The sequence below is a fragment of the Saccostrea echinata genome, unplaced genomic scaffold (genome assembly GCF_033153115.1).
Source record: "Saccostrea echinata isolate AGI-Se365-2 ecotype Australia unplaced genomic scaffold, CSIRO_AGI_Sech_v1 ptg000017l, whole genome shotgun sequence".
In the NCBI taxonomy this organism is placed as follows: Eukaryota; Metazoa; Mollusca; class Bivalvia; order Ostreida; family Ostreidae; genus Saccostrea; species Saccostrea echinata.
Window position 1 is genome coordinate 3,140,218 of NW_026889766.1, and position 19,464 is coordinate 3,159,681.

The window sequence follows — 19,464 nt, forward strand, 5'->3', positions numbered from 1 at the left end:
AGTGAGGGACCAGCCTTTCAATGAACGTTTTTATTCTAATTGAATTAAAAGTAAAAATTTACGTTCAGGAAAAAGTGTTGGGGGGGTCCCTTCCACCCCAAAACCATCCCCACCCCAAATTATATATTCCCTAATGTTATGCTCACCTGAGTGGAAGTCGGTAGCAAGTGAAATAGCTTTCCAAAACTATTGGTATCGAGAACATAAATCCTTATATTCACCTGGAAAATCACATGCATGTGAATATAACCTAGTGTTTTTTTCTTCTTTGTTGAATCTCAGCCAATAGGAGATATGAATTATTCAATTGTGTAATCATAGCGAATATTTACTAGGGCCGTGAAGAGACTGACAAACACTCTCACACAAACACGCACGGAGGGAGACAGACAGACAGTAGAATTACTCGCAATAATGAAGGGAGAAAATTTTGTGGTAAAAATTTTTTGTCAAGGATCGGTGTACACGACTATGATTTACAAAGATTTCAGAATTCCTGAATATTCTCTTTTGTCAGTTGTCATTATATAGAGTTTTTGAGTTCAGTAGAAATATGTATCTTGATAATATTTTTTGCTATTCTTATACATGTGCCAATGTAATTATGGATGGTGGTCGGGGGGGGGGGGGGGGGGGGAGTTCCACATTTTAGCTCACCTGAGCTGGAAGCTCAAGTGACTTTTTTAAATCACTCTTAGTGGAAAATAATCAAGAAAAGTCAAAGATATGGTAGAGTCATTAAAATCTTTTCAAGAACCACAAGACCAAAAAAAAAAAAAAAAAAAGCTGAAACTTGTATGGAAGCTTCCTTACTTGGTGTAGATTTTAAAAGAACTGCAAAGCCATAATTAAGGAACCGTACTAAAGTGGAAAAATCCAATGGTAGAGACTAGAAATATTCATTTTTTATCAAATCACGTCCGCTGTATATAGGGTTGGGTCACAAAAGGCGATCAGAAGTTTACATCCGAATACATATACAGTGTATAGGGGGGATCTTAAAGGGTTTTTATCACGTTTCAAAATTTTTTGATATGACAAAGTTTACATGCTATTAAAATCATATATTTAAAAATCTTTGCTAGAAAATTAATATTTTTGATGTTTCAGCGATTCAAAGTTTGAATTTCTCAATATGCATATTTTGATCGTCGATGTTACGCGCCATTGCTCTGACGTCATAGGAGTCAATCCTGGTCAAGCGAAGTACTTATTGTGTATACAAAAGGGCTCATTTGTTGCGTCTTTTAAACCTGTTAGAAAATAACTAAGTGTTAATTGAATAATTGACAACTTGTAAGGTATAATTTATGGCTTTATGGTGCACAAATATGCACAAGAAAGGTTATAGGAAGAATTTTCCCCCCACATTTCCTGGACTTGGTCGAGAGATAAAAGGGGGGCCTTTCTCTGCAAATGCGATGGTGTTTATCTCCATTCAGAACAATCGTTTGTGCCAGATCGATCACGATTTTTTTTCTTCTGTCCTATAAAATATCTTAAGGAAAGATGCTTTTTTAAAAAAATAATAAATGACAAACACGCATTTTTTAAAAGTCGCACAGAATCTAGTAGGAATGCTGTGAACTTCGTAATGGCGTACGGCGCCATTGAAGAAGTGTCATTTCTAGTACATGATATACACTGCTAGAACAGATAGAAGATATAAATGATTTATTTATTTATAATTAATCAAAATAATAATGAAGAGGAATTTAAAATTCCCATATTTATAAATGTTTACGAAGTTAAACTTTAGTAATTCGTTCTATTTAGTTGAAGTCCCGAGTTGTCAACGGCTTCGTCTTCGGTGACCTCTCTCCAATTGTTGGCATATTTTCGGGTTATTTCTCTCTGCTAGACGTTCATACCTAAAAGATTGACCGTCCATAACCAAAGGAATATAGTCTATGTCAAAATTTCAACCGGCCATACTGTGTATTCTATTTATTTAGCGTAAAAATCTATTCAATATATTTTTTTCTTACGATAAGCTTTACGAGTTCTATTGACCATTGACACCTATGACGTTTCAGTACCACGTGACCCCTATCTAATTAGTGGAGATTTTTACTTCGAGGACCCTATATTACGGGCGTTTTATCGTCTAATTACGACCGTTTTCAACATTATTTCATAATTAAACGATAATAATATGTTTCAAGAATATAAGTGTTTCATTTTTAAGAAATTTAGATACGTGATAAAAACCCTTTAATGTAGAACAGCAGGCAAAGAGTTTCTCAGGTAACCCATGTGGCTCATGACCCTTTTGATTAAAAGTCTTCTCAATAAACCTGCTTCCATAGAAGCTACATGTATGTGATATTGGTTAAATCTTCAAAAGCATTGGATATCAATGTAAGTTAAATTAATAGTAGGATGCAATTAATTTCGATAGATATTTCAGACATTTTAAATTAAAGAGATATTTCATGTATGTACAACCTGTCTGCTAGCAAGCCTTAACTTTCCTCATCATTTTCATCATCATTAGCATTATCTTAATATGTGCATTCAGGGTACTCAAATTTTGTTGTATGCCTGCAATAAGATAGACCGACAGACAACAATATGTGGAGTTATGGAAGGTACATAAATGTCGCCGGTGACAATATTATACTGTATCAAAAAGGAAGATCAAAAAGCCTTTCCACGAACATTTTACATGTATACTTAACCGATAGTAGACATCGTTCAGAAAAAAGTGCCCCCCTTCCCTCTACGGGTGAAATAACTTTTCAGATCTAATTTTATCCATTAGGAAGTTCTCAATTTATTTTTTAGTCCAATGTAGACAAAATTCATGAGCTGCAACAACGTAGCCCTCTCCGATTTTTTTTTTTTTTTTTTTTTTTTACATCAGATGAAAAATATTGAAGAGGGCTACATTATTTCAGCTAAAAATTCATATTTTCACCTGGAAAGTCACGTGCAGGTGAACTTAAAGTTCATGTTGTATTTTTTCTATAATGTTGGATCTCAGCCAATCAGAGAGTTTAGATTATTAATTCATATAATAATAGTGATGGCCTTTGCTTTCTTTCATACTATTTTTTCTTAATAATTCTTGTAATATGTTCCCTTTTTTTCCAAGACAAATCTCCCACCTTTTTCTTTATAATTGATACATTTCAGCACACCAAAGTGCTTGCTGGGATCATGACAATTACAACTGTCATGGTAACATGACATTTACAATTAAAGTTAGTAGTTAAAATTATTTTCATATAAAAGAATTATAAGGCTTGTAACCTCACACTCATAACCAGATATCATTGAGATGGTGGCCATCTCAAAGGGCCCCGCTTTCAAAACCGAACATGAAAAGGTAAAGTAGCTGAAAAGAGTTTACTTTGAAGAGGAACATTTGTGTACTATTAAGGGATGTGTTGCTTGAGTCTAAAGGGCTTCTATGTCATCCTTGTTATAAAAAAAATGGCATAAAGATCACGAGTGCTCCATACCCTCTATCAAAAGACAGCACACAAATCACTAATGTTGCATATCCTCTATGAAAATTGTTGCATATCCTCTATCAAAATATGGAAGGAAAATCACAAATGTTCCATACCCTAAGTCAGTTGGTAAAGTTTGAGGCTAACTGGACTCAAGGGAAAGAAATTATGCACCGAACAAAGATTTTAGACAGAGAGGCTATTTTTGACCTTGACCCTTGACCTAGAAACTTTGTTCAAGGTCACTGCACATCGATTGACCAGTGGCACTCTGCGAGTGAAGTATGAACCATATTGGACCAAGAGGAGAGAAGATATGCTCCGGATAAGGATTTTTCATATAATTCTGCTATGACCTTAACCTTAGACCTAGAAACATGGTTCAAGGTCACTGCACACCCCTACCCAAAGACACTCTGTGGGTGAAGTATGAGCCAGATTGGGCCAAGGAGATAGAAGATATGCTGTGGACAAGAGATCTCGGACGGACGGACAGACAGACTGATTACTATACGGCGCCCGCAGAGCGGAGCCCTAATTAATTAATAATGTCTGGCAACATGCAAGTAAAGAAATTCTGCTGAATATTTTAAAGTACTGTATATACTCCTTAAGGATACTATTTCATGAACCTTTCTCCTTCCACACAGGCCAACATTGATATTCGTGAATGCATAAAGTAAACAATTCAAGACAGTGACATGTTTTATTCCATTCTTTGCATAGTCATTTCATCGTTAAAACATTTGTACATACATGACTGTATAAAGATAAGGAATTATTTTCACTGACTGATTTAAAAATTCTTTAAATTCTCAATATATGAAAAAATATTCCTTTACAACTGTTTCTATCAAAGTGCTTAACATTAATGAACCTATTAAATGAATGCATTACTTACTGAATGATTATTTGATAAATTGCTCTATTTAACTTCTTTACTTATCTAAAGAAATATGCACTCTGATTTAACAAAAGTATATAAAGATTTATACACAACATAGTTTATATATATACCTTTCAAACACTAATTCCAAGACTTTCCCAAACTTTCTTCATCTTTAAATCAAGAAATATTTTTTTTTTATTTCTCATGCTCCAATACATAAGTGTATACCAGTACAACACAAATAACAGAGACAAAAATATTGTTGGACAATCTTTTTTTGTATATTGCTGCATTGTACTTTACACAGGTACAGTCCTTTTTCTTGCAATTTTAAGTATAATCATAAGCATTTAATGTCCAAACAATAAAAAGCTGTTTTGTTGGTGTTACACAAGATGTGATGGTTTTTTAACATTGCCCTTGCTCTACATGTATACATGATGGAGGAATTGTGATACAGGGAACACAATTGGAACAAAAGTCATGCATGAACATGCATTTAATATAATTATTAGGCAAGAAAATCCATTTCCAGATCTGTGTTGTCGTTGACAACTTGACATAATATTCGAAACTCTTTGAACTTCTTTTCTTTTAATCAATGTCTTCATTTTTTCTTCCTATATATTGATTTTAATTTTTTGATGGTAGTGCTTTGGGTGTTGTTATGTAAAGATAAATCGGAAATAGGCAGTCCTCTTTTTTCCCCTGTTGTTTGATGTTTTTAGGTAATATCTGAAAAGAAAGCATTGGTCATGAGCATTTAAAGCAATGTAGGAAATATCAGCAAAAAATACAACTAATTGCCAATTTTTGTAATTGCACACCCCGCACCCGAGATGTAAATTGCATTTGGCAGTATTCTAAGTTTGTCAAATGGCACAGAGTATTTGTGAAATACCAACTACAAAATCATGATCTTAGTAGGCATTCAAATGATAAGCATATTAGAAACTTAAATATTATAAATCTCACAGAATGAAAAGACAACAAAGATGTCCATAGGACATGAATGCCCAGTCACGGGTATATTAGTAATGCAACATTAAAAGAGCTATATAAATCCCCCCCCCCCTTAAATGTCATATTTTTAAAATTTCTTGAAATGTCCTGAATTGTATATATTGTATGAACTAGATGTGTCGAACGCCATGAATGCCTCTGCAGTTAATTTCTTAATTTTTTCTAAGTTCAAGAGAGATAACTTTGTCAAAAATCATCGGACCATGACCAAATTTGAACTTGACCTGTATTTTTTGGTAAAATACCTGCACATGCAATTTCAACCTTATATATACATCCCTACAAAGTAAGAGAGTGGAAACTGAACATTTCTATTTTTTCTAAGTTCAAGAGGAATAACTCTGTCAAAAATCATCGGACCATAACCAAATTTGACCTTGACCTGCATTTATAAATATATCCATATGTCAAATTTGCATTGAATGTGTGCAACTGTTGCAGAGATAATGAATGGGAAGTGAATGATGATGGAATGATGGAACAGAGTAACACTATATTCCCCTGCCCATTTTATGGCGGGGGCAGAAAAATCAGAATTAACAAAAAATATCGTGGTTTCAAAGCAGGTCATTGGCAATTTTTGTTTCTAGGACACCACAGATTATTTAGATTTTGTGTTATTTATCAGAAAGAGGACAAAATGTACACAATTTGTTCAATTTTTACTCTAAAATTTAAAAAGCGCAAATCTGCTCCATAACAATATTAAGTAAACATATTTCACTGATACAGTCCATTATCATTTTACAAAAGTTATGGAAAATTTGACTATAGGTCATCTTCCTGATGTCATATCTAACATATGATGTCATGGTTGATGAAAATATATCCCCTTGTTTTAGAACATAATTATGCATTTCTCTGTCAAAGTTTGATTTTGGGGGCAAATATCAATTGGTCATTATCAAATAGTAGTGTATGAATTTTGACTTTTACTCGACACTCAGGGCCAATGAGCAGTGAGGGATCTTTATAGTGCCAATGCCTGCCGTGACACAGGGCCTCAGTTTTTAAGGTCTCATCCAAAGGACCCACAACTTTCACTTCAAAGTGCTGATCGCATGGCAAAGGAACAGTTGCTACCCATTTTTTTTATCGACTTAGGTCAGTCGCAGCCGAGATTCGAACTCACGACCTCCCGATCATGGAGCGAGCACTCTACTGATTGAGCTACTGTGAACGGTCTTCAAAATTGAAATTGAAATCTAAAAAAAAAGATATAGTTGATAAATTCTCACCAAATTCTGTTTAAGTGTATAAGCTTATGTAGAAATATCTTAAATGCTTTCTTTCAAACTAAGCAAAATACAAATTTAAGAAAGTGAGGTCAAAGGAAAGGTTAAAGTAAAAAAAGGTTGATGCCCTTCAAAAGCTTACTTCATTTTGTATCAGCATATGAAGTTTGATAACACTGTCCAGAATGGTTTCTTAAAAACTGAGCTAAATACTAATTTAAGAAAAGTGAAGTCAAGGTCAAAGGAAATGTCAAGGTAAAAAAAAATGTTGATGCAGTTGAATAGCTCTCATCAGTATGTATCAGCATATGAAGTTTGGTAAAAATATCTTGAATAGTTTCTTTAAAACTGAGCTAAACACTAATTTAAGAAAAGTAAGTCAAGGTCAAAGGAAAGGTCATGATCATGAAATGTTGATGCAGTTGAATAGTTCTCCTCCGTGTGTATCAGCATATGAAGTTTGATAAAAAGATCCTGTCATAGTTTCTTTGAAACTGAGCTTTAAACTGTTCTAAATACAAAGCATAACGGAAGGACAGAAAGACGGAAGATAGACATGACAAACTCTATATGTCCTAACCATATTCATGTATTCTGATGCAATGTATTTAAAGACTCATCTATAAATGTCTTTATAGTACTGATACATGTACCCCAAAAATGGCTAACCAGTAATCTGAAATGAAGAACTTTGCGATCTTGCTAAAAAAAATAATAATACAGTCAGGGTTTAGCACTAAGGCACGTCAGACCAACTTGGTTAAATGAATGGTATGGTTGTGTGCAATGTATGTGAACTAGACCTTTTGGTCAGGTTGATAACTCTTAAATCCTTTTCAGTCTTTTGAATAAATATATACAAAATTGTAAAAAAAAAAAATTATCTTATTTGTACAAATGTAAGCACAACCTTTGCTCTGTATGTTGAAATCCCTTCATAACACAATTGTTATTTTTAGCAATAAAATTTTTTATAATATATATTTTTAGATGTAGTAGACAAGTCTGGGTTGAAACGTATCAATTGATATGGTATAAATACTTACCAAGTAACACTTTCTGTATTTATTAATATTTAGGATAATCATTTTAGTAAAGTTTGTTGAATGTCTTTAAGGCTCATAATTTTCATGTCCCAATTAATGAACCAGACTCAAAATGGCTACTCTGTCAGAATCTTGACACGCATGAGAGATAGTTTCAAAAGTTACCAATTAAAATTAACAATTATAAGAAGTTTGGTCAGGGCAAGTGATTTTATGGTTAGTAATTCAAATTATGGAAGGTAGCCTGACATGTCTAGTACTTGTTAAAATAAATGTCAAACCTGATACTCAAACCCCGTTATCTCGAACTATCCATAGAACTGTGGAAAAACTTGGAGATATCGGGAAGATTCAAGATGTTAAGGGCAGTGCTCCAAGTCACACTTCCTACCAGGTCGCTAAATGACGACCTAAACTTTTTTTTGGTCGCCATTTCAGAACTTCTGGTCGCAATCAACAAATATTTCACTCGCCATTGTGAAAACACTTTGTGAAAACACATTTACATGTAGCATATAGTAAAAGCAAGGAACAACACTCATTTATGTACCTACGATGTCTTTTTAAAATTTATCAAAGATTACTTATTACTGTGACTTAATAATTTGCTAGGCTGAAGAAACCACTCATGAAATAGTAGTTCATAGAACCACCAGTATGGTTGTGCAATGAAGAACACAAGTGTTTTATCCTAGAATTAAAATTAATTCAAATGAAATTGTAGCAAGTTTGACTGATGCGTGCATAAGTTTGAACTATTCAGATCTGACTTCGTCAGCTGTTTGTTATGTTTATTTTATGAACCTATGTATTAAACAGTTGTTGTCCACATCACCAAAACATGATGATATTCAAGCTATATTAGCCAAATGCTCCATTAACAAGATCAGGTTTTAAAAAGAATACAACATTTTGACAGCTGTTCTGTTGACTGTACAGCATGCTGGCATATCATTACGTAATCTTTGCGACGCTTAACAAAGTTTTAGGAATGTCCTCAAACATTTTCTTGACAGAGAAGCTTGGGAAAAAGTAATCTTGATCCCAATCATAAAAATTGACAATCGCCAGCCCAAATTTTCTCAGTCGCAATAATGCGAGTTAGTTTTAATTTCCAGTCACAAATTTAAATTTTTGGTCGCAAATGCGACCATTTTAGTCGCAACTTGGAGCACTGAAGGGTAAAATACTTATTAAATATAATAAAAGATTGGGACTTAAAAATTACTGACATATCCACTGTATTCGAGATATCAGTATTCAAAATACCTATGTTTAACTGCAAAATCATGTATTCTGTAAATCAACTATTATTCCCGACAATTTTTATTCAGGATTCTTTACCCTGAAATCCATCTGCAACAGTAAGCATCAATTTTTCCAGTGAAGGAAACATTCTACCATAATACAATAGCTGTCACAACTTATGATTGGTTTGTGATGAGAAATATTTCTAAGTAATGAAGGTTGCAAAAATTGCAGATCTTTCTTGCAGGCAAGTTAAAGTTGATTTACAGTATATCATGTTTATATACTGAACTTTACAGGGTATAATAATCAAATCTTACCATTCAAAGTAATTTAATGTTTCCCTAAGTATGACATATCTTCTTTCATCAACTGCCATCAGAAGTTCGAATACTTAAGCCAGTTCCAATGTCCTCCTTTGCAAACCCTGGTATTCCATGTGAACTGACATTGGGTCTCCATCTGATTCTTAGCCACTCCAATTCTCCCCATATCTTCAAAGAGAAAAAGAAGTCAACTCTACCTAAGATCAATAGCTTCCTTAAGCTGAAGTCTTCTTAAATAAAAGATGATCTAAAAGAGGTTTAATATACAACAATGCTCACTTGAGCCATTTCAGCTCTGCTGTTCTTCAGAAACTTTTTATCTCCATGAAAAATTGTGACCTCATAATGTGACCTAACCTAGCTCCAATAATACTGCATCTTTGCTTGCTTTGTAACATACAAATTAATAATTAACAAGCACTCTGAGAGTATTGCATTAGCAATACTAGTCCCCTACCGCCAAGTGTAATCTGGTTCCCGTTAAGAATTGAAAATGCCATAATTCCGTCAAAAATCAATGAAGCGGGACGAAATGCAAATTTGATCCACAACTTATCAAGGTAAAGTCACATAACAAAAATCAGCTCAATATCTGAAAGCGTTTAGAAGAAAATTGCGGAAAACCCTTAAAAATTGAAAAGGCCGTAATTCCGTCAAAATCAATGAAGCGGAACGAAATGCAAACTGATCTGTAACTCATCAAGATACACTCACATACCAAAAATCACTCAATATCTGCAAGCGTTTAGGAAAAAAGTATGGAAAACCAAGTGGGACAGACAGACAGAGGGACAGACAGACAGACGGACAGACTCAGAGGAAACCTAAAACCTATAGTCCCCTCCGGTTGCACCGGTAGGGGACCAATTACTAAAAAAAAAAATTGGGGGGGGGGGGACTACTTTAACACTTTCCACCACCATACATCCAATACATGTTTTTAAACCCAGAAAGACCAGCAGGGGGAACAACGTAAACATGTGGCATATTTCTCTCTTATAATGTACAGTGGGGTATTTTTTGTGTGGAACGATTATTTTAGGGTTTTACAGATTTATTCCTATGGTACACCTGATAAATAAGTGTAATAAATATAATTTCTGAAAAAAAAGTCCAAGTCCTAAGGGAGGGGGGGTCCTATCCATAAGTACCTGTGCTGCTGACTTGTGGGGAATAATTTTCACTTTTTAGCCCTGTTGACTTGTGGGGAATATTTATCACTATTGACTTATGGGGAATATTTATCACTATTTATCATTGTTGACATGTGGGGAATATTTATCACTGTGGGCTTGTGGGGAATATTTATTATCATTGTTGACTTGTGGGGAATATTTATCATTTTTGACTCGTGAGGAATATTTATCACTGTCTACTGGCTTTTGGAGAAATGCATTATTTTACTTAACATTTACATTAAAAAGTGTAATAAATATAATTTCTGAAAAAAAGTCCAAGTCCTAAGGGAGGGGGGGGGGGTCCTATCCATAAGTACCTGTGCTGCTGACTTGTGGGGAATAATTTTCACTTTTTAGCCCTGTTGACTTGTGGGGAATATTTATCACTATTGACTTATGGGGAATATTTATCACTATTTATCATTGTTGACATGTGGGGAATATTTATCACTGTGGGCTTGTGGGGAATATTTATTATCATTGTTGACTTGTGAGGAATATTTATCATTTTTGACTCGTGAGGAATATTTATCACTGTCTACTGGCTTTTGGAGAAATGCATTATTTTACTTAACATTTACATTAAAAATACAAATTATTTTTTCAATAAATATCTACCAAATCTAAATTTAAAGAATCAATCATCATATAAATGTACTGAAACTAAATAATGTTCATAAGTCCTCTAAATCAAAGCACATTAAACATGTTTGATATGCTGCATATAAAGTTTCTTTAACTAGATTTTAATTTTTTCTTGCATAAAACTGTTTTCAATTCAGAGCTTATAAGTCAGTCTATGCGAAAGTTTTTTGGACCACACTGGACATTCAGTCCTGTGTAATTTTTAATTAATGCAATGAATACAAAGGAAAAACCTCTTAAGTATAGGCCCAACAGCTTTTCTTTTACCAGGGATCGCTCCCACATAATTCTGTAGACAGTCCATGTGTCTTAATGATGTTTATTTATGCATTTGAAATTGTATATTTTCTACTTATAAAAAAAAACGTTGAAATGACTGCGTCGAAATAGTTAAGCTCAAAACCAAACTCTGAGACATCAGACATTCCGGTCCGGTGTAAAAATAACACATCAGGCCAGAGGCACTGTATCCAGGGATAGACATTAACTTTCAGATTCACTTGCCCTTTTTTGGGCAAGTGATCTCAAACTTTGACTTGTCTCAATGCAAAACTTGGTTGCCCAAAATTAGGAAAGAACTTAATAAGCAAAAAATTAATTTCTGTAAATGTTATGATAAGAAAAAATGTGATCAAATATCAGTATATATACCAGTCAGTGAAAAAAAAAAAAAGATGCTGCATTTGTACATAAATGTATACAACTGTACTTGTAAATTTAACTTTCTAACACACACTGCCATGCAGCAATAACCATTTCCTTTTAATTTCCTTATACATGTAATAAAATTCATATTTTAAAAAAAATTATTTTCGGTGGGATCCTTTTGTGAATTGTGATTTTCAGAGAAAACTCTGAAGTAACGCTAAAGGAAGATACATGTAGTTGCTACGAAACATACATCTTATCTTGATCAGGATACATTATGTTACGCTGTACATATATTCTGTGCGTGAATAAATAATCTAATTTCCTAATAAGAAGTTAACAAAATATTGTTAGATGTAGAGCGTATTTACTACAAAGGAAAATAACGAACATGATTTCAAAATGAATGGTATAATCCAGAAACGCTACCAAGGAAACATAATTGTCAATCAGGTGCGTGGCGGAAATCAAGTGTTCAATTTATTGTTTCATTAATAAATTAATGTAATCTAAATAAATATGTGCATTTGCATGAACAAAATCACTTGCTCGATCGGACAAGTACTTTGACAATTTCACTTGCCCAAACTGAGAATTTACTTGTCTCAGGCAATTGGACAACCATTAATGTCGATCCCTGGCACCAATTGATTACTCTCAATTATAATCAATCATTTATTAGTAGATATTGTAAAATTTTCTGATAATTCAATATTTATCAACATGGTTATATCTTCACAAAGAATTTTGGCTGAAGTAAGTCGGAGGTTAGAGTGATCTGTTCTGAATGAATCGTAGTAATATTGTTACCCTCATCATTAACAACATATTTTGCAATGGGTAACATCATATAAATAGTGCTTATTTTTTAGGGTAAAACAAGAGGCCCCTGGACCACAATGCTAACCTGAGTAACTTTGGCCCCGCTGTTCTTCATCTGATTTCCCCCCTTGTAATACCTATTGTGGCCCCGCCCTACCCCAAGGGGTCATGATTTGAACAATTTAGAATCTTCCACATTAGTTTCAGCTTTTTGGTTCTTGAACAGTCAGGGGTGAGACTGAAATCCGTCATTTTTGAAAAATGATGGATAATCGTCATATTTACTAAGTACGTATTTTCGTCATTTTTGTCAATATGACTTACTATTGTTATATTTTCTTTTTCAACTTAATTCTTCTATCCTGGTTACATAAAAGCAAAATTTGAATTCACCGCTGAAAGAAGAGTGTTTACGCAAGTTTCATTTCATCCGGGTTACTAATTACTGCCAACCACGTGCGTTAGAACATCAACATGGAAGGTGAAAGTTATTATTTAGCGGTAAAATGTCGAATTTTGGTAGAACTAATTCGCCATTTTTACATGGCTTTTAGCCCTATTAAAACATATAGTACACCGTCTGGAAGAATACGTACTTGTAGAGAAAAGTCTCGACAAAAAGTTAAAGCCATAAAAAAGTAGTGCGCCCCGTAAAACAAGCGAGATATTTCAGTGCGCCCAGACCCTCCATTTTGAAAAAAGACCATATATCGTCATTTTCGTCTTCTTTCCTATTTAATGCAAATAAATTGACAAATAACTCTTCCACTCTTATTTTTGCTTGGGAAATTTATACTGTCAACATAACCAGTATTGTAGTCAACTGTATTAGAGAAATGAAGTTCGTTTACCATGTTTTTTGTCCTTTTTTCGGTTGGTGGATCTAACATTTTTCAAAGAGAGGTAACTCGGTATTCTAGAAACACTCTAAATTTTTATGACTGTTTTTCGTCATTTTCTTAAAAATGACGAGTTTAAGTCATAATAAAAATTTTATTTTATGGCTTAAAATCGTCATTTTAAAAATGACGGATTTCAGTCTCACCCCTGACTGTTGAAAATAAGATTTTTAAAGATATTTTCTACATATTTCAATGTAAAACTTGGATTCCCTATTGTGGCCCCGCCCTATCCTAGGGGTCATGATTTGTATAATTTAGAATCTACACTACCCAAGGATGCTTCCACATAAGTTTCAGCTTTTCTGGCTAAGTGGTTCTTGAGAAGAAGATTTTTAAAGATATTTCTACATATTTCAATGTAAAAATTGGATTCCCTATTGTGACCCCGCCCTAGCCCCGGGGGTCATGATTTGAAGAATTTAGAATCTACCCTACCCCAGGATGCTTCCACATAAGTTTCGTCTTTTCTGGTTCAGTCGTTCTTGAGAAGAAGATTTTTTAATGACTCCACCAAATTTTTGTCTTTTCTTGATTATCTCCCCTTGAAAGGGGGCTTGGCCCTTTATTCTTATAATTTAAACTCCCCTTCACTCAAGAATGCTTTGTACCAATTTTGGTTAAAATTGGCCCAGTGGTTCTTGAGAAGAAGTTGAAAATGTGAAAAGTTTACAGACTGACGGACAGACAGCTAGAGGGATGACGGACAATGGGTGATCAGAAAAGCTCACTTGAGCTTTCAGCTCAGGTGAGCTTAAATGACATACTGAGAGAAAAATATTTTCAACTGATGCATCAGTATGTACACTACAGTGTATTATACAGCTGAATGTCTGATTGATAAATAAAACAAAAAATTCTACATCAGAATTAATTTAAAAAGGCATTTAAACACTCTGCATAGGTTTTTTGTGCCAGTCCTATACCCCAAGGGATCATGATTGAAAAAAAAACAAAAAAACTTGAGTCTACCTGAAGATGCAACCATATGAATATGACTAACCAAGGTTTTATTTTTCTTGAACAGTTAATTTTTATTTAAAGATTTTTCCTATGTTTTTCTATGTAAAACTTTGATCCAAAATTGTGGCTCCACTCAACCATTACACCTGGGGTTCATGATTTCGAACAAACTTAAATCTGTGGCAGTGCTACCTGAGGATGCTCCCATATGAATATGACTCCCCATGGTTTTGCTGTTCTCGAGAAGACGTTTAAAGATCTTTAGCTATATATTCCTCTGTAAAACTTTCATTTCCCATTGTGGTCCCGCTCTACAAAGGGGTCATGATTTGAGCAAAACTAAATCTAAGGGCAAGAGAAAGAAAAACCCCTGACCCTAGGGCCATGAAATTCATAATTTTGGAACTCAGGAAGAGGCACTTTGCTCATTTAAAGACAGACGATACGTTCCTCAATAATATATAATTTTTTCTAAGATTTTGTCATTGAAGTATTGCTACTTTAACATGTTTACTTGCAAAAAATTAAGGTACCTTACCAGGCATTTGTGCAAGATACCAGAGGATGTTTTTCCTATAAAGTCCTTTTGGAAAAAACTCAATTAGCCAATAACACATTTTTTGGTCTTTCATTTTTTAAAGACAATTAGAAATCAGTTTAGAAATCAGAAGGTTATTAAAATTTTGAATATTTTCCACATAATTCGAAGGAATACCAAAACAGATATTGAGGAATGTATCGTCTGACCTTAATAGTCTGTCTGTTTAATATCCAGGAGAAGAAAAGATTTTCAAAAATATTAAGGAATTTTCACTATATAAATTCAATAGACAACTCCATCTTCAAACATAAGAGCTGCTGACCCTGGAGCTACAAATTTCACAAATCTGGAAGAGGTACCCTTGATTAATATAACCATGGGCTCAGTTTATCTGCTTTATACCGAGAAGCAGGAAAGATTTTCAAAAAATTAATGCATTTTCACTGTATATTCAATAGAACCATGCCTTAGCACCAGAATCCCGAACCAAGTGGCCATGATATTCACAATTTTGAAAGAGACACTGTTACTTATCATAACTATGTACTAAGATTGGTATAAATCTGATGCACATGATCAAAGAAGGAAGATTTTCAGAGAAATAATGCATTTTCACTATATAACCAATAGGGCCCAGCCCTAACACCGAAACTAATGACCCCTTGGGGAATAAAATTCAAAATTATGGAAAAGGCAACTTTATTCATCATAACCATGAACTTAGTATTGTTTTCAACACTCAGGAGCAGAAAAGAAATTTTCAAAGAAATAATGCATTTTCACTGTATTATCCATAGACCACACCCTCCAACCTCTCATCCAGGGGCTATGAAATTCACAATTTTCAAAGAAGCACCCTTGCTCATTATAACCTGCACTTAGTTTTTTCCCCTTAATAATCAGAGACAGAGAAGAAGATTCCCAAAGAATTAATGCATTTTCACTATAATTATCACTAAAGCCCCATCCTAACACCACAACCCAAGGGCCATGAAATTAATAATTTTGGAAGAGGTGCTCATCATAACTTTGTACTTAGTTTGTTTGCTTCATATCCAGGAGAAGAGAAGGATATTTTCAAAGAAATAATGCATTTTCACCATATTTAATCAATGGAGCTCCACCCTTACACCGGAACCCCTGACCTTGGGGCAATGAATTTCAAAATTTTGACAGAGGGCTTAATGCTTATTCAACCATAGCAGCAATTCAACTGCTGAATTTCCAGTAGTAAAAAAAAGAAGATTTTAAAAGATTGAAATAATTTTAATAAGTTTAGCCCTATCCCTCAGGCCAAAGGGAGGGGGGGGGGGTGGCAGATATAATGAAATTCACAATTTTTATTCCCCTTCATCATACTAGATATTGGTTGAAATTGGTTCATCATTTCCAGAGAAGAAGCTAAAAATATTCAAATGTTAAAGAAGGATGGACAAAAGCAGATAGCAAATAGGTCAGTGAGTGACTTAGGTTTTCATTTGAAAAAAAGGGCTAAAATTAGCACAGAGTTAATTGGAGTTTCCTTTCAAGTAAGATCGATTGAAAACAAAAAAAGTGCATTTCAAAGACTGAATAACCATAAGGTCAGCAAATGAAGTCAGTGAATGTTTTTTTTATGGTAATGGAAGCATAGATTTCAAAATGAGAACTTAAATGATAATTGTTTACTTATGATCTATTACTGTAATCTTGACTTACCAAAGCCTTCTGTCACCATACAGAAATCCAGACAGAATGCATTCAGTTATATACTTGTATCCTCCAATTCCATGCAGAGTTGTCTGTTTACACATCTGCCTCTCAGTCTCCAACATTTTCAAGAATAAAGTCACCTTAAGTTTGCTCTTGTTGTGAAAACTCCAAAATCTGCAATAATAGTTTTGCTCTGCATTACACAATTTAATTGAATTTTTTTCATCAGTATATGTGTATATTTTTACCCATGATTACAAGAAAAGTCTACATCACTCAACACCTGATTTTTGACCCCAATAGCAAATATAATTTGTTAGTGCTCTCAATACAACTGACCTTGTCTCGACACACAAGAACAGTTAAGAAATAAAATATAATATGTAATCTTTGCATCAACTTAGATAGTTTTAAAAGACATTTTGCTTTATCTGGAGGGGCGAGATCAAGTCCGACATCTGGGATTGAATCATTCATCTTTTTTGTACTGTTTAAACTTTTCACATTTTTTTAAAAAAATACATGTACTGGTATAATTTAAAGATTGTGACCCCTTGAACTTTTGAGATTTCAACCTTTTCTAAAAAAATAAATTTGAAATATTGTTCATGTCGATAACAAATAAAGTTGCAAGACTGGTGCAAATTTAAGTATCATGTACACAACAGATCTTCCTGGTTCTTCTTTTCTTCTTCAATGAGTACCTATATGATGATCACCATCAATTTGAAAGCAATTGAGTTCATCAAAAGCAAACATTTTTATAGAGGTGGGACAAAACAGGTAGATCTTGTGATATGATACGTATCTCAATACATAAACAAGTAACATGATATGATACGTATCTCAATATTATAATAAATATATATGAAAACTATAAAATTAAAACTAGAGTGTTTCAAGGAACACATGTGTCTCCTGCTCTGTAGCTTCCTTAAAGGTGACAAAAATCTAAAATTGGTCAGCTTTTTATTTACTTTTAGCATGATAGTTCAATACATGCATTTGCCTGCAGAGAAAAACTGGCATCTATGGATAGTATAAGACTCTGATAGAATCTGACAATCAAAGAAAATATGGTTCTTTAACCCTCAAATGAATAATTTAATTGAAATTAATTAATTATTAGAAATATCTACTTATCATTTTATTAAGACATATTTCCAACAATTAATCCTCCAAAACAGATTTCAGTCTGCCCTTACTGCAATTGTCACTCTACACGATCCATGGTGGAATACCGATCCCAATGTATTTTCATTGTAACTATTTACATATGTGTTAACTGAATTTCAGGCCTAGATAAATAAATTGTGTGTTTCCGGTTCCCCATCAACCCTTAAATATATGAGCCGACCCTGAAAAATTTATCCGCGGATATCTTTCCAGAAGTAAACAATTCCTCTTCACTATTAGAAATCCTAATCTCGATCACTTCGGTGTTAAAATAAAATAAAATGTTTTCCCTACCTACCTACCCTATTTTTTCTCGGGTTGGAATAGGAAACACACTATTTATTTATCTTGGCCTCATACATTTTCAAAGTACTTTATCATGAGCTAAACGTGTTTCCAATAATCCTCCAAAAGAGATTAACATGAGAGTCTTAACATGATCCATTGTGGAATAACGATCCCGATGTTTTGTTTGTATGTTGTTTAACGTCCCTCTCGAGAATTTTTCACTCATATGGAGACGCCACCACTTGCCGGTGGAGAGCTGCAAATTTTGTCCTATACTCGGCACTTACGGCCATTGAGCAGTGAGGGATCTTTTTCGTGCCAGCACCTACTGCGACACGGGACCTCGGTTTATACGGTCTCATCCGAAGGACCGGTCTCCACGTCCCGCAGTGGGATTCGAACCCGCGACGTAAGGATCAACTCCTTACTTCGCGACTCTAGAGCAGACGCTCTAACCACTGCGCCACGCGGGCGACACGATCCCGATGTATTTGCATAGTATTTAATTAAAATATGTGGTAACTGAACATCATACAGATTCAAATTACAGTATCATGAGCTCATAAACATGTATAAATGCTAATTATCAAAATCCTGTCTCTCAAATTTCAAAAGTCATAAATTAAACTAAACTTCCCGAGGTATTTTTTGCTGGTATTTTTCATATTGTGTTACGACAAACATGCTAAATGGCATAGAAATACCTCTTAAATGTCAAAAAATATGCTGTAAATCGGCCCTACGAACTACATTGTATTTTGAAAAGTAGGTCAAAGGTCAAGGTCAAGAGGTCGGTAACCATGGTAATTTACAAAAGCCATAGTGCCAAGCAATATATGTGCAAAATATAAAATCCATACCTCTTACAGATCTTGAGATATAGGGTGTGACAGAAGGACAGACAGATGCCAGGTAAAGTGATCTCTTAGTGCCGCTCTGCTCTGCAGGCGATACAAAAATTTAGTATTTCATTTCAATGCCTTTGACAATAAATCAAGATTCGATATCAAATCAAATGTGCTTTGAAATTGATACTTGAAGTTCATCAATTTCATTGACTAAAAATTTACAAAACAATATTCTAGGGCATATTTACTACCGATATTCGGACTTATTTTTCAAGAGAAAATTTCCCCTAATATCCCATTTTCCCCTTTTGATGAGTACAAAATTCCCCTTACAATAATGAAAAGCACAAATAATTTTTTTTCCTTCAAAAAATTTTCATCAGATGTGAAATATGGTATACTTTGCTATTTTATGCACTCTAAATGTCATTAAAATGCTGAAATTGGGCCCCCCACATGGCCGTAGGAACCGGGGGGGGGCCGTGCCCCCCAATAATTTTGCCGATATATAGAACACTATAGAAAACATAGCTGCTATA